Consider the following 13796-nt stretch of genomic DNA (forward strand, 5'->3'; position numbering starts at 1 on the left):
TTTACCTGCAATTTGGACCCTTTCCCTTGGCCCCAAGTCCTGAATGTGGGAACAGCAGCATTCCAAGGAGCAGTTTCTGCAAGTGCTGTAGACGGCATGGGCGAGTAGAGCCATGTAGCCCTGATGCGCCACTGGCAGGAACCCAGCTGATGCCAGCTCAGATAAACAGTGCATGGAGAATTCCGCTGTGAATTGCCAGGGAAATCTCAAAGCAGTCCCCCATCCTAGAGTAGCTGAAGGCTCCCCAACAACCTGCACAAAATCCTCCCAGAAACAGAGGCTTTAAGCCATGCAAACCGCCATCACCTCCTGCTTTGAACAGGGGTGCAGCCCATGTGGACTACAACTCCCATCATGCAATGCTCCAGCCAGATCCAGGTAAACTAGTCATGTTGCAAGCTGGGACCTGTAGTCCAAACAGTCCGTATCTCCATATTGAAGAGCAGGGTAGCTGCTGCCTTCATTCTGCTTTATTAGTGACCAGCAAAGGTTTGGCTCCGAGGAGCCTTATAGGGCAGTGAACAAGACTAATTTTAACCCAAGGGCAGGGGGAATTTGACTTATGTACGTGTGCTCTGGCCCTTCTCTACATACCATACACATCAGAGCAGGGGAACCTAAATCTTTCCCAAACAGGAACATTTTAGAGGCTACCCAGGAAAGTCAGGGCTTCAGCTGATGTGTGTGGTATGTAGAGAAGGGCCAGAGCACATGTACATAATTCCAATTCCCCCTGCCCTTGGGTTAAAATTAGTCTTGTTCACCGCCATGTAAGGCTCCTCGGAGCCAAACCTTTGCTGGTCACTAATAAAGCAGAATGAACGCAGCAGCTACCCTGCTCTTCGATATGGAGATGCGGATGTTTGGACTACAGGTCCCAGCTTGCAACATGACTGATGGCCCACTTCTGAGCCCCTCGGGCTTTGCACAAAGGACAGGATCATCTCTGAGTAGCGTGAGGGGACGCAGGCTGGACCCCTTCCACACTAGTGAGCAGCTTAAATCACAGAGACATACGTGTATACAACACTACCACCAGTGGGAGGCACTGGCACGCAGGGAAATGATGGAGACAGTTGGGAGTGCAGGGTGGTTGCCCTGTACTGCTCTCACTCTGCACAGAAAGCACTTTTGAACTGTGCTGCCTCGAATGAGCATGGGCTGCAAATGAGACATGAGAAGTCACCAAACACTCCTCCAAGATTATAAACAACAGGCCCGGCATGCAGTGAAAAGCCTTGGCTCTATATTTAAACCTTGACTGAGGTCGCTTCCTTTTCCCGGCAGCTCCCCCCACCCCCGTTTGCTCTTATTTGCATGCAAACATGACTAAGGCGCATTGGGGTTTAAGGTTAAAGGGGAAATAGCCATGCATCTGCCTGGCAGGAAATTCCACCCTGGGTGACCTTTCACCTTTTACTGTGCAGCGTCAGAGCAGGCAGCTAGAATCCTGCTAGCAAAGCAGTGGCAGCTGCCTGTAAGAAATTGCCAGAGCGGAAGGAGCAGGGACTGTCTGAGAGCATTGAAACTTCAACACAGGGGCCTCTGGATTGGGGGTGGGGGAGACAGGGGAAGGGGAAAGAAAGGCCCAAAGACAGATGAGCAGGCACAGAGCACTCCCCCTTCCATCACTGTATCAGAGTTTGGGTTTTGCACTGCTGGGAGGGTGGGTTGGACACCACTGCGGGTTTCCCCACCTAGCATCCTGAAAGGGCATCAGCTTCACCAGCTCCCCTGTTCTTCCTGTCCCAGAAGCCTTCCTCCCACCTTCACATGAAGTTTCTCAGGCTTTCCCATTCTGGTGGGTGCACATAAGTGAGACACACTCCACAGTGCTGGCCCAAGTCTCAGGTTATTCTGCTTTTCTATAGCACATCATACCAGTGTCTCCAAGCCCTTTAGGTGCCCTACTTTTCTAATTCTCCAATCACCCTACAAGGTACAGCAGACTAAGGACAGGAATCGCTCACCCAGCACTGAAATGCAGCCCTGCTCGGGTAAGACATGGCAGAAATTTAACAGCAGCACAGTGGTGCCACATAACATCTTACTTTTTAGGGGGCAGGCCCAACAAACAACTTTTCCTAATGGTCCCTACAGAGACTCCTTCTGAACAGAAGGGAAAGATGCCTTGTTAATTCAGAATATCCACAAAGCTGGCAAGGAGGTGAGAGAGAGGGTGTGTGAGTGAGTGTGTTTTTTGGGGATATGAGTAGGGTTGCCAAGTTTGGTTGGATGTATTCCTGGAGGTTTCATCCCATGACAATCGCTAATTCAAGATTAATCTTTAATTCCTGGATCCTCCAGGAGAATCCTGGAGAGTTGGCAACCCTAGGTATGAATATTCTTAAACCCTTTCCAGTCCTTCACTGACAACACTGTGTGTGTGTGTGTGGCGGGGGGGGGGGGGAGGGAAGAGGGGTCGTCTATTTTACCACTAAGCCAGTCTCTCAGGAGCAGCACAGCAGTTCAGTCTTGGGAGTCAGTGGGTGATGCAGGTGGGGCTGCTGAGTCAGTCAGCCTGACAAAAGCTACCTGTTTCAGAGTGGTAGCTGTGTTAGTCAGTATCAGCATTCCACCATGTGTCAGCAATGCCCCTCTGCCATGTACACTGGCCAAACCGGACAGTCTCTACGCAAAGAATAAATGGACACAAATCTGACATCAGGAATCATAACATTCAAAAACCAGTAGGAGAACACTTCAGTCTCTCTGGTCACTCAATAACAGACCTAAAAATGGCAATTCTTCAATAACAAAAACTTCAAAAACAGACTCCAATGTGAAACTGCAGAACTGGAATTAATTTTCAAACTGGACACCATGAGATTAGGCCTGAATAAAGACTGGGAGTGGTTGGGTCATTACAAAACCTAAACCTAATTTCCCCAATACTAATTTGCCCCTACTGTTACTCACACCTTCTTGTCAACTGTCTGAAATGGGCCACTCTCATTACCACTTCAGAAGTTATTTTTCCTCCCTTGGTATCCTGCTGTTAAGTGAATTGTCTCATTAGACTGACCTCACACTTGGTAGGCAACTGCCAACCTTTCATGTATTTATACCTGCTCCTGTATTTTCCACTCCATGCATCTGATGAAGTGGGTTCTAGCCCACGAAAGCTTATGCCCAAATAAATTTGTTAGTCTCTACGGTGCCACAAGAAGCTACCTGGACACTCACCTCACAAAGAGAAGAAAAGACCAGAGAGGCCAGGTGATAGCAGAGTGTCTGGACCCCACAGGCATGAAGCAAGGTGCTCCAAATAACAGGGGTTATTGTCATTTCAGTGTCACCACTTCAGCCAGGTCACAGAATGGAAAGAGTCATTAGGATCACAGATCATTCCCCTGTGTGTAGGGATTGCAGGCAGGGTTGTCAAGACGCAGCAGACAGGCAGCAGGGGGCAGGCTGCATACAGATACCCCATGGCTTTCCAACCACAGAAGTACCTAGCCCCAAGTGTTTAGGGCTCATTGGGGGCCCATTTCAAGGTATGCAGCGACTCCTGCAGCCAACAAACCCTGTGCTATGTGGCCAGGTGCTTGGATTCTGCAGCTATGGTGCAGCCAGACAAAAATTCTGTGGCAGCTTCAGTTATGTTTAGTGCAGTAACTCCAGGAGTTAACCACACTCAGACAAAGGTCGGGGCTGATCACTAGGATGGTCATTTCCATTTATTTTACTCTGCCTAATACATTCTGTATTCAACATGTGGCTGATTTTCACAGTGACCTGTTACTGCACTGCAAATGTGTTGCGGGGAGGAAGCTAGACATTGTATGGTAGGTGCACAGGGGGAATTGGGGCATCTGGCAGTGGGATGGCAGCTTACTGACAGTCACTGCGAAATAAACACATTAGTTAAATGATAGTCAGTGAAATCGTTAATGACATTAATATTTATATTGTGTTCAGTAAGTTTCAAAGTTCACAGCCTGTTTGGAGAAATGGGCCAATTCACACTTCTCAGAGCTGTTGTTTCAGAAGAGACTCCACATTTTAAGGGCTTCACAACTCAGAGTTGGAGAGACTCCTGCAAGGATTCTGGAACAACTAGTGCAGCACCTCCTTCCCCTTCCTCTCCCCAACCCTCACCATTCTGAAGCATAATTCTGTAACAGAAGAAATGCTGTGGCAACTCTACAGGGCTCTGCCTTCATGTGACCCTGAGAAAGGTCCTGTTGTAATGCATCACAAGTTGGCATTGAGTGGGCAAGGACAGAGATTGGATCTATGCAGAATTGAGGGTATCAGCTTGTTCCAAAGAGCTGACTGCAGCTTGAGCCCCCACCTCAGCTGGGCTGAGTCTCTGCAGTTGGAAGGGGGAAAATAGTCACCTCTGGGCCTGAGAGTTTGTGCCAAGCTTCAACTCTGAATGGATTTACAATGTTTATAATTGAAGCTCAGCCAGACCCTTAGCTACAGAGTCTTCACAGAGGAGTCACAATAAATCAACATGCATGGGAGAAAAAAAACAACAACAACTAAACTCTGTGCTAACACACACAACAGCAACACCTCGAGCAGCCCCCCTCGCCCCTTCCCTCCAGGGACACAACCCCAAAGGACAGGCCAGGGAATGAACCTCATTTTACAAATGGTAACGCTGAGGCACAGAAAACGTGTGTGTGTGTGTGTGTGTGTGGTAGGGGTGCAAGCACCGACCGTTCCTCCCTGAGACAAAGAGTCAGAAGGGACCACCAGAACATCTAGTCTGACCTCCTGTACGTCACAGTCCACCAGCACCATCCAGCACCTGCACACTGAACCCAACAACTGAAATGAGACCAAGGTATTACAGCCTCAAGAAACTAGACTATTACAAGCCACAGGCAGCGAATAGGAGAGACTGAAGTGCACCAGTGCAGGAGGCCCCCCACAATGGCAGGGAAATGATTGAGATACACCCAGATAATCCTAGTAAGTGACCTACACCCACACACTGAAGAGGAAGCTGAAAAACCCCTCAACAAGGTCCCTGCCACCCTGGCCTAGGGGAAAATTCCCTCCCAACCCCAAATATGGCAATCAGGTAGACCACGTGCATGTGAGCAAGAACCTGTCAGCCAAGCACCTGAGATAGAGAATGCTCAGTGCCACTCAGAGCCCTGGCCTACCCCTCCTATATCCAGCCACAGACATCCTGGATGCTTCTGCATAACGAGATTAAAAAATTAAAACAAAACCCAGAATACATTGTGGGGGTGGGGGAGATCCCGTCTTGACCCCTGCAGGTGGCCAGCTGAAACCCTGAAGCATGAGATTTTAGGAACATAAGATGTAACCTGGAAGTGAGCCCCAAGGGCTGCTGAGCCCTGCTCTCTATCACCACAAGCAACCCCATTATAGTGATGGTAGGGGCAGTAGTGCAGACTGTCTCTGGCAGTGGGAAGATGGCCGGCGTAGATACAGCCATAACAGGGAACAAAACCCAGGATTCTGAGTTTCCACAGCCCACTACTCGGCAGCACTGCCTTACATTCACTATCCATTATACTCCACACACACACACACACCCCGTTTCTATCCATGTCCCGCTTCAGACAGCATGCCTGTATCTGCGGCAAAGCACGTCTGTTCCTTCCAGAGCGGTCTTTAAATCCACAGAAGTCAGAAACCAGAGAAGGCCAAGAGCAGCTCCTGGGCTCACGATCACATTACAGCACAGGAAGGAAGAGGGCACTTTGATCAAGCTGGGATTGCTTTAAATGGTTTCCATGCAGATATCTAAGCCACTGGAATTAGCACCCCAACATCCCAAATATATCTCCCCACACCCAGAGGCACTTCCTGTCCCAGACACAGTGCCAGAGTAACAGGGGATAGATGACCTGGATCTTTCTTTGTGTGCAGAGGTACAGGCTGGGACTGCCCCCAGCATAGCAAGTCACCTTGGCTAGATACCACAGGAAGCAGCACCCTAGAAATATGCAGAATATTCTCCCCCTGCTCTCATTTGGGGAGAGGATGTAGGAGCTCAGCTGGACCCCTTTCTCCCAGCTTACATCCCTGCAGATACAGTACTCCTCGGAGGATGCTGGGATGGTATTTTAAACAAAGACATCTACTACCCATCTTCTGAAATGGGACCAACAGAAGTTTGTGGCAAGGGCAACAGAAGCTCTCCCCATTTGCCCCTATACCTTCCACTCTGCACTTGTCCAGGAGCACACTGCTGGTTCTGCAGCTCGTAACCAGAGGGTTAACAATGCCCAGGGAACTGCAGGAAGTCTCCTTGCTGGTGGCAGGAACAATGGGGCTATTGTGGGAGGGCCGGCAAGTGTGGACAGATTTCTGGGACTGGGAGTTATCAAATGGGTGTATTGCTCCTGCCATGCACTCTCCTCCTCCATGGTCAGGTACAGAAAGAGAGTGAGTACATCTCCCCGGCCCTGCACACAGATCTAGATGTAGTCAGACCCACACAGAATGCAGCAATCCGCTGCCAAAGGTGGCCCAAACATCCCCAGAAGATGCATTGTGCTGCCGAGCAACCTGGTTTCTACTGCCTCAACGATCATTTATTAAGGGAGCCAGTGTCACATCTGAATAGAGACAGATGCATTCAAAGCTTCTAGAGTGCAGCAGGATGGTTCCTTGCTATATTCTCTAAGCCACTGCCTGCTAGCTGCAGAGCATGGTTAGCAACACAATTGGAGCTATTCTGAAGTCAGGGGGATTGGTGACAGGAGGTACAAGGCTCTCCCTTCACCCCACAGGCATATTCCAAGGCAGGATTCCAAACGTGGGGCAAAGGTAGTTGGCCACAGAAGGCAAAAAACTCTCACTCCCCCTCTCACAAACTCAATGCTACCAGCAGGGCATAACTGTAAGAGAAAAAATTCGGCTGCCACCTTGGCCAGTATAGGAGCTACTGCATAATTAGGAGAAAGATAAAGCAGCACAGATTGGGGGGGAGGGGGGGGGAAGAGGAGACAATCATCATGTTAAACAGTGAGGGACACATAGCAGCAATTACCAGGCATTTAGTAGAGGAGATGTCAGTTAAATTTATTACTGCTGCTGAACTGGAAAGGAGGGAGGAGAAGAAAGACTGAGATGGCAGAAAGATGGGGACAATGAAAAGGGGCGAGCCAGGCCTTAGAAACCACAACTTTGTTGCCTCAAGTACATTAGAGCTTCCAGCAGCCCAGCCAAGGCTCCAGGAAAGTGCTGGGAATTGCCAAACAGCACACATGCAAGCTCCAAGGACACAAATCTCAATCTCAGACAGGAAAGAAAAGGAGCAGGGCAGGGTCCAGGGAGCAGCTCGTGCCCTTTAAGTTCATATGGTGGAAAGTCCCCTCTGGGGTGAGTGAGGATTTTAGGAGCCAATGGCACTCTGTCCCCTGCATGACCAAGTCCTTACCAACATTAACCCTCCCTCTCAATCCCTTCAGCGAGGGCAGAAGAGCACATCCCCAGGTTTCAGACGGACACACGGAAAGGGGAAGTGACTTGCCCATGGTTACACAGTGAGTCAGCAGCTGAGCTAGGAATAGAACCCAGGAGTCCTGATTCCCAGACCCTGCATTGGTCCATATCACTGAAATGTGCTGGGGTTGGCCTCCCCGAGTCATTATGGAGGTTTCATGCAGTGTAGACAGGAGACACAACCACAGCCCTGTGTGGCTCAGAGTACAGACAGTAACACCCCAGGACCCCAACCTGCACCATTCTGGCTACAGTGCAGTAGAAAGCCTAGTGGGTTAATGGGTAGCTAGACATTGTGATGCATGTCCATCTCCACCTCAAGCCTGGGCCTCCCCTCTTCATCTCTCACACAGGCTAAATGACCAGGTCCTCTCCCATCAGCAGCTACAGTCCAGTGCCACCCACTAATCTGGCAGCACTAACTTTGCAAGTGTGGCCAGTGTCTCCACTGTCCCTTCACTCGGACCAGCTCAGATACCCCTTTGGGTATCAGCCTCCTGCTCTGGCTCAGGAGCTCTGCTGGCTTCCCATTCATTTCCAGACCAAAGTTGATTATTCGATTTCTTATGTTTAGCAGCCTAAGTAGATCTGCCCAGCATCTCACAGCCCTGCCTCCCCTCCCCACTTTTCACCTGTTGGACCAAGAGCCTTCTCCACTGCAGCTCCTCTGTCACGCCAAATCTCAGGTAAAGACATCACTTTCCTCTCTTGCCTCTTAACTGCTCTCTTCCTCTGAAGTTATACATCTCAGAAAAGCCCCTTGGGATCCTGCATAAGATGCACTATACAAGATAAATAGTACAGTATAACTTCAGGTCCCAAATGGGGAGCTCACTGCTCTTAGGGGAAGGGTTAGGGATGAGTCTGCAGCCTCTGGCAAAGCACTGACAGGTTGTATTCCATGCTCCATGACCAGCTTTGCTCAGCTAACTTAGTATGTTCTTCATCTAAATCATCAGGCACAGGCCACAAGAAGAGGTCAGATAAAAGGATTTTTTTTATGGAGATGCTCAAGCACCTTCACAGGGGAGTCTGCCCAGAAGCAAATATTTCTCTAGGCTGCAATGTCTCCCGCCTCAGAAGACCAGGCAAGAGTCTGGGTGCCCATTGCCATAAATAGGGCAAGGAAGCTAGCCCTGCCTTTGTTTGGATATCTCTAATCCTGCTAACCCAGCAACTGTAGGCTCATCCGAGGACTCATAGCCCTAACTCCTGGAGGCAGCTCAGAAGAGACAGACTGGCCCCAATTTAAACAAGACAAACAGAAAAATGAGCACAGCTAAGCCAACAGCCCAGGCTGACAGTGCAGAGAAAGTCACGTCCCCCACACTCAAGGAATCAGGAGGAGCATGTTACTCTGGATTTCCAAACTGGATCACTAATTGATCTGGATAGCCGTGTGACTCGGAGAGACAGAAGGGAAAGGACCACCCATATTTGGATTTGGTTCTGTTGTGTGCGTCCTCGCAGCTCACTTCTGGAACAGAGATTCTGTGCCTGTGCTTTAAAGGTGGTTCCAAAGACCACACAGGGGTTAAATCCACCTATAAATATCAGTACCCAGCAGGGCTGCTGCTCTGAACCCTCCAGCCATCTGTTCTTGCGTTCCCCCCTCTAAGACTGTAACATCTGAAATACCTTCCAAACTCTTAGGAGTCCTCCCAAAAATAGACCAGAACTGTGGCTTAGCTCTGCTGCGTGTCTGAGTGTGTCAGTGTGGGTGTGCCTGCACCAGCGTGAGCTTGCATCCATGTGCATGTGACAAAGACCACTCAAGCATGTTAGTGAGCAAGCGTACCCATGTCAACGGAAGTCTGTATGCATGGGAATGCCTGCTCAAGCATATCTGTGTGAACCTGTACAAGCATGCCCATGCCAGGGGGAGTCTATTTGCATGCACATGAATGTGCATGTGTGAGCGTGCCCACACCGTGTGTAGACGTGAATGTGCCCACATAAGGATATCTGTCTGTGTGCAGAAGAGGCCCATGGGGAATGTGTAACTCTTGCCATGCTGAATTCTCTGGTGGCAAGGGGAGGCATGGTAGAAACCAGAGACCCAAGCTGAAGCCTTCTTTGTGTCACTTTCCCTCCTGTTGAAGCTACACTGCCGTGGCGGGCAGGTACTCAGACACTGTTCATTTTGAGCACTACCTGGATACTTCTGTGAGAGCCCTATACCGCCTCACTGTCCCCAAGCCCTAACAAGGGCCCACCCAGACAATGAGTGCAGGCAGTGAGTACATGGGGGTTCCAGTCACCAAAATGGGGGTGGAGGATGGGGTATCTGGGGTATTCTGTCTCCTGGCTGCCAAGCCCTGTAAACTCAACAGAATCAGCCTTGGACATCAGAACCTGACTGGAAAGGTGACGGACAAACAACTTTAAATGTCCAGGTTAAAAAAAACCCACCCTGACCAGAATTCACATTAAGGGACCATCACAAGACTATGCCATGCCCTGCCCTTAGCTAACCCAATACCCCAGGATAAAAACATAGAGCACTTGGCCACAAAGCACTGAAGGGAACAATGAAGGCTCATCAGCAGGCACCCATTTCTTCATAGTGAAGGCTAATCAAGGATTAGCAAATACTCAGATTTTGCTTCCAGCCATCTCCAGGATGAAGATGTCTCCCCCAACAATTTGACTGGGGTCATATACAGTAAAACTACAAAAGCAGCAGGGCTGGGGATCAGGTCACGGGGCCTGAGGGTTCCACTTTTATTCAGATTATGGCCCCAGAAGGGATCTCCAGGATAGCAACCTTGGTCACAAGTAGCACAAGTAGCACCATGGACTGGATCAGCCACAGCACAAGTACTCCTTTTCCTTTTGCTAATACAGACTAACACGGCTGCTACTCTGAAGCACAGCACATGTGGGACTGGATCTGCCTTTCAGACACACAGTTGTGGTGTCTGGGAAGTGTGCTGGGTTAAAGAACCTGGAGGAACCTTTTCTAGCTGTTTATTAACAAGATGTAACAGGACTAAACTTACTAGCTATGGTGGATGCTGCCACCCCTCCAGCCTGGGGGCACTGCATTTCACTATAACATGCTGTCAATCAGCTTTCCATTTGATACGTTTTAAGAGACAAAATGACTGCCAGGGATGGCCAAATAGTAGAAAATACATTATCCCACAGCTTCCCATTGGATTTACCAGATGCTTCACTGGCTGAACAGCCATTGCGCTAATATGTTATTTGGCCTTACAGAATCAAATCTACAGGCTGCCCAAAAGCTCAGGAACCCTCCCACACATCTTCCCATTTCCCGCCCCATGAAAGGACTCCTCTAGCTTCTAAACTGAGTGGTCTCACCCACCTTCAAGTATTTTATATGCCCAAGACAGGACCAGTTAAACATGGGATCCAGCAATGGACATTACAGACCAGATTTTCCCCAAGTACCTAGCACCCAACATGCACCCAAAATCTGGCCCCAATAGTGGGCACTAAGCATTTGAAATTCTGGCCCTTAAGTTTCAGCCTTCTGGCAGGGGGATATGCCAGTAGACAGCCACACAAGCACAGCCACCTCGACAGACCGAGTCAACACAGCCCTAGCATCTTCCCTGAGAGAGAAAAAAATAATCCATTGATCCAAGTATCGATTGGATGCAGGAGTTTGTTTGTGTTTGTTTTAAAGTTTGCCCATGGGTCAGACCTTGTTACAAACATCTTTCCTGGTGATTATGTTAGAAACAGGCTGTGCCAAGCTCCGGTCACCTGCCTGGGGAGAAACATAAAGGCAGGTGTGGAAGTTAAATAGTCCCTCAGGGACGCTTCCCTCCTTCCACTCCTTCACCATTAAAAACAATTGCTAGGATGGAAGAACACCACGAACAGCTGTAGTGTGGGCCACAAAGCAGTGTGTGCCCCGTGGGAAAGAGTGGATCAGGCAGTGCAACAACCGCTTACAGTGCAAAATGTCAAAGGGAGACTGATTGCCATGAAGTTTAGAAGGGATTTCAGTTTGGTTGGGAGCAGGAGAGGAGGTTTGGGTGGAGGGATTTAAACAACCCTGCCAGTAACAAATCCGTGTTCATGGTTCTTTTCCTTCATTTCAGGAAGAATGACTGGGATTTAAAGATTTCTGCAGCATTTGTAACCCAACCATTGCAGCGCTAGGCTAGGACAGGAGAGCCAGAAAGGGAAACTGACCAGAAAATCATGGAACTAACCAATCTTCCAAGAGAATGGCAAAAAGCAAAACACAGGAATAGTGAGGAGGAAGCTGGTTTTCAGAACAATCTCTAGGGTTACTGCCAACGTCAGTAATTACTGTAATTATCATGTTGAACATGCATTCTCAGCGCTGTGACTGGCCAAGCTCACGTTTGCACCAAAGCCAGCAGACTGCAGTTTTCACACTGGGGTGCCTCCTATTAAGCACCCAGATAAAAATGCCAGTTCTCAGAGCTTCTGAATACACACAGCTCCCACTGAAGTCAGCAGCGTTAGGTGCCCAGGGCTGGAACTGTTGGTCTACACTTCTAAAGCACTGTGATGCATCTGAGCAGCTTGCAGGTCATTCTGACCTAATTAATGTCTCCTCCTCCAGTCCTTAACAGGGCTCCTGCCCCCCCCCCCCCCCGTTCACCTTCTCCACCAGGCTCTACTGATGTGAGCTCAGCGAGTCACTACTGGAACACTGCAGCCAGATGGAGGGGGAAAAAAAAAAGTCCCAAATTGTGTTCGTTGGGGGACTTTGGTGCTTATGAAAACAACAAACTAAAGGCACTGAGCATTGCCAGGCATAGTACAGACAGGTCCTACACCCCACAGCTCTGCCAATGCATTTTGGGCCAGCAGTCATAACACCTTGGAGAGAAGATCAATTCATCTCATTGGTTGCAGAATGTATCAGATTAGCAGATTAGCCACACTCTGCTATGGGGGCCTTTTCAGGTACTGATAAAAAGGAAAATTATTTGAAGACCATTAAATATGTTTAAGGAAATCTGGCGCTAGACAGGACTGGGCTTTATGACCAGAGACATACAGCCACAGGCAGTAACCCTTCTTTCTCCCTACGCCTTCCGAAGCCGGGAGAACTGGGTCTTAGAGACTGAAAACAGAATAGAAGATAGCAGAGGCCTAGGGCTAGGCACAAGCAGGTGCAGTATATATTTCCCCAGGCAGCTGTGCTAGTGGACTCTCATCCTAACCCTGGAGCACCTCCTACTGTCCCAGCTCCAGGATCCAGGCCCTCCACAGCTCTGCCAATACTCCTCACTCTTGATCTCCACTACGCTGTGTGATTCCAGATCTAGAGTCTCCACAAAGCTCTGACAACACATTCCAGGTGTCACCTGCATCATTTGCCCTCCCGCCTCCTCCACTCCTCATCCCCACCAGGTTATCCCAGTTCCTGAGCAAACTTTGGCCTTGCCTACATTACAACATGTTCACAGCTATGCTCAGACATAGTAAAAAAAAAAAAAAAAAAAAAAAAGTTACTCAACTTCTCATAACTCTTGTTCTTCGAGATGTGTTATTCATGTCCATTCCAACCAGGTGTGTGCACGCCCATGTGCACAGTAGCTGGAAGATTTTTCCCATAGCAGCATCCACCGGGTTGGTCCAGCCGCCCCCTGGAGTCGCGCCTTTATGGTGCTCATAATAGAGCCGGCTACTCTGACAGAGGGGTAGGAGTGTGGGTATTGCAATGGAGATGAACACCACATCTCAAAGAACAACAGTTACAAGAAGGGGAGTAACCGTTTTTTGAGTGCTTGTTCATGTCAATTCCAATCCGGTGACTCACAAACCCAACTTCAGGAGGCCAGGTTGGAGTTGTCCATTGATTGGAGCATTGCTCGTCCGAAGGCCACATAGTGCGTGGCGAAAGCATGGATGGAGGACCACGGTGCCACCCTGCAGATTTCCTGAGTGCCAGCAACACTATGCCAGCAACACTGTTGATGAAGCCGGCGCCCTGGTGGAGTGTGCAGCGATTGGAGGTGCAGGAACACCTGCTAGGTTGTAGCACTCACAAATACAGGACACTATCCATGACGAAATGCCTTGTGACGACACAGACAGTCCTTTCATTCTGGTCGCCACTGACACGAATAACTGATTTTCTGAACGGCTTCATTCTCTCGACGTAAAAGGCCAGCGCCCTGCGGACATCCAGGGAGTGTAGTCTCTGCTCACTGCCGCTGGAATGAGGATTAGGGTAGGACTGGGAGAAAGATGTCCTGGTTGATGTGAAACTGCGACACAACCCTTGGGAGAAAAGCAGGGTGAGGCCTCAGCTAAATCTTGTCCTTATAGAACACAGTGTAGGGAGGCTCTTATGTTGGGGCCCTGAGTTCAGACACCCTCCTGGCCAAGGTTATCGC

At 49.3% G+C, this 13796-nt stretch overlaps 1 protein-coding gene across 6 annotated transcripts in view; it reads right to left on the reverse strand.

The window, feature by feature from the left end:
* The window catches only part of BCL9L (BCL9 like), a 91406-nt gene that overhangs the window by 41028 nt on the left and 36582 nt on the right, over positions 1 to 13796 (reverse strand). Inside the window, exon 1 of one of the 6 annotated variants that reach the window (XM_073320637.2) lies at positions 6 to 300. The exons of the other annotated variants lie outside the window; for them this stretch is intronic. The gene's annotated coding sequence lies outside the window, so the exon portion shown is untranslated. Of the gene's footprint in view, positions 1 to 5; positions 301 to 13796 lie in introns of those variants that run through there. 6 annotated transcript variants of the gene reach the window in all.

Source organism: Lepidochelys kempii, chromosome 22, assembly GCF_965140285.1.
Source record: "Lepidochelys kempii isolate rLepKem1 chromosome 22, rLepKem1.hap1, whole genome shotgun sequence".
Classification (NCBI taxonomy): domain Eukaryota; kingdom Metazoa; phylum Chordata; order Testudines; family Cheloniidae; genus Lepidochelys; species Lepidochelys kempii.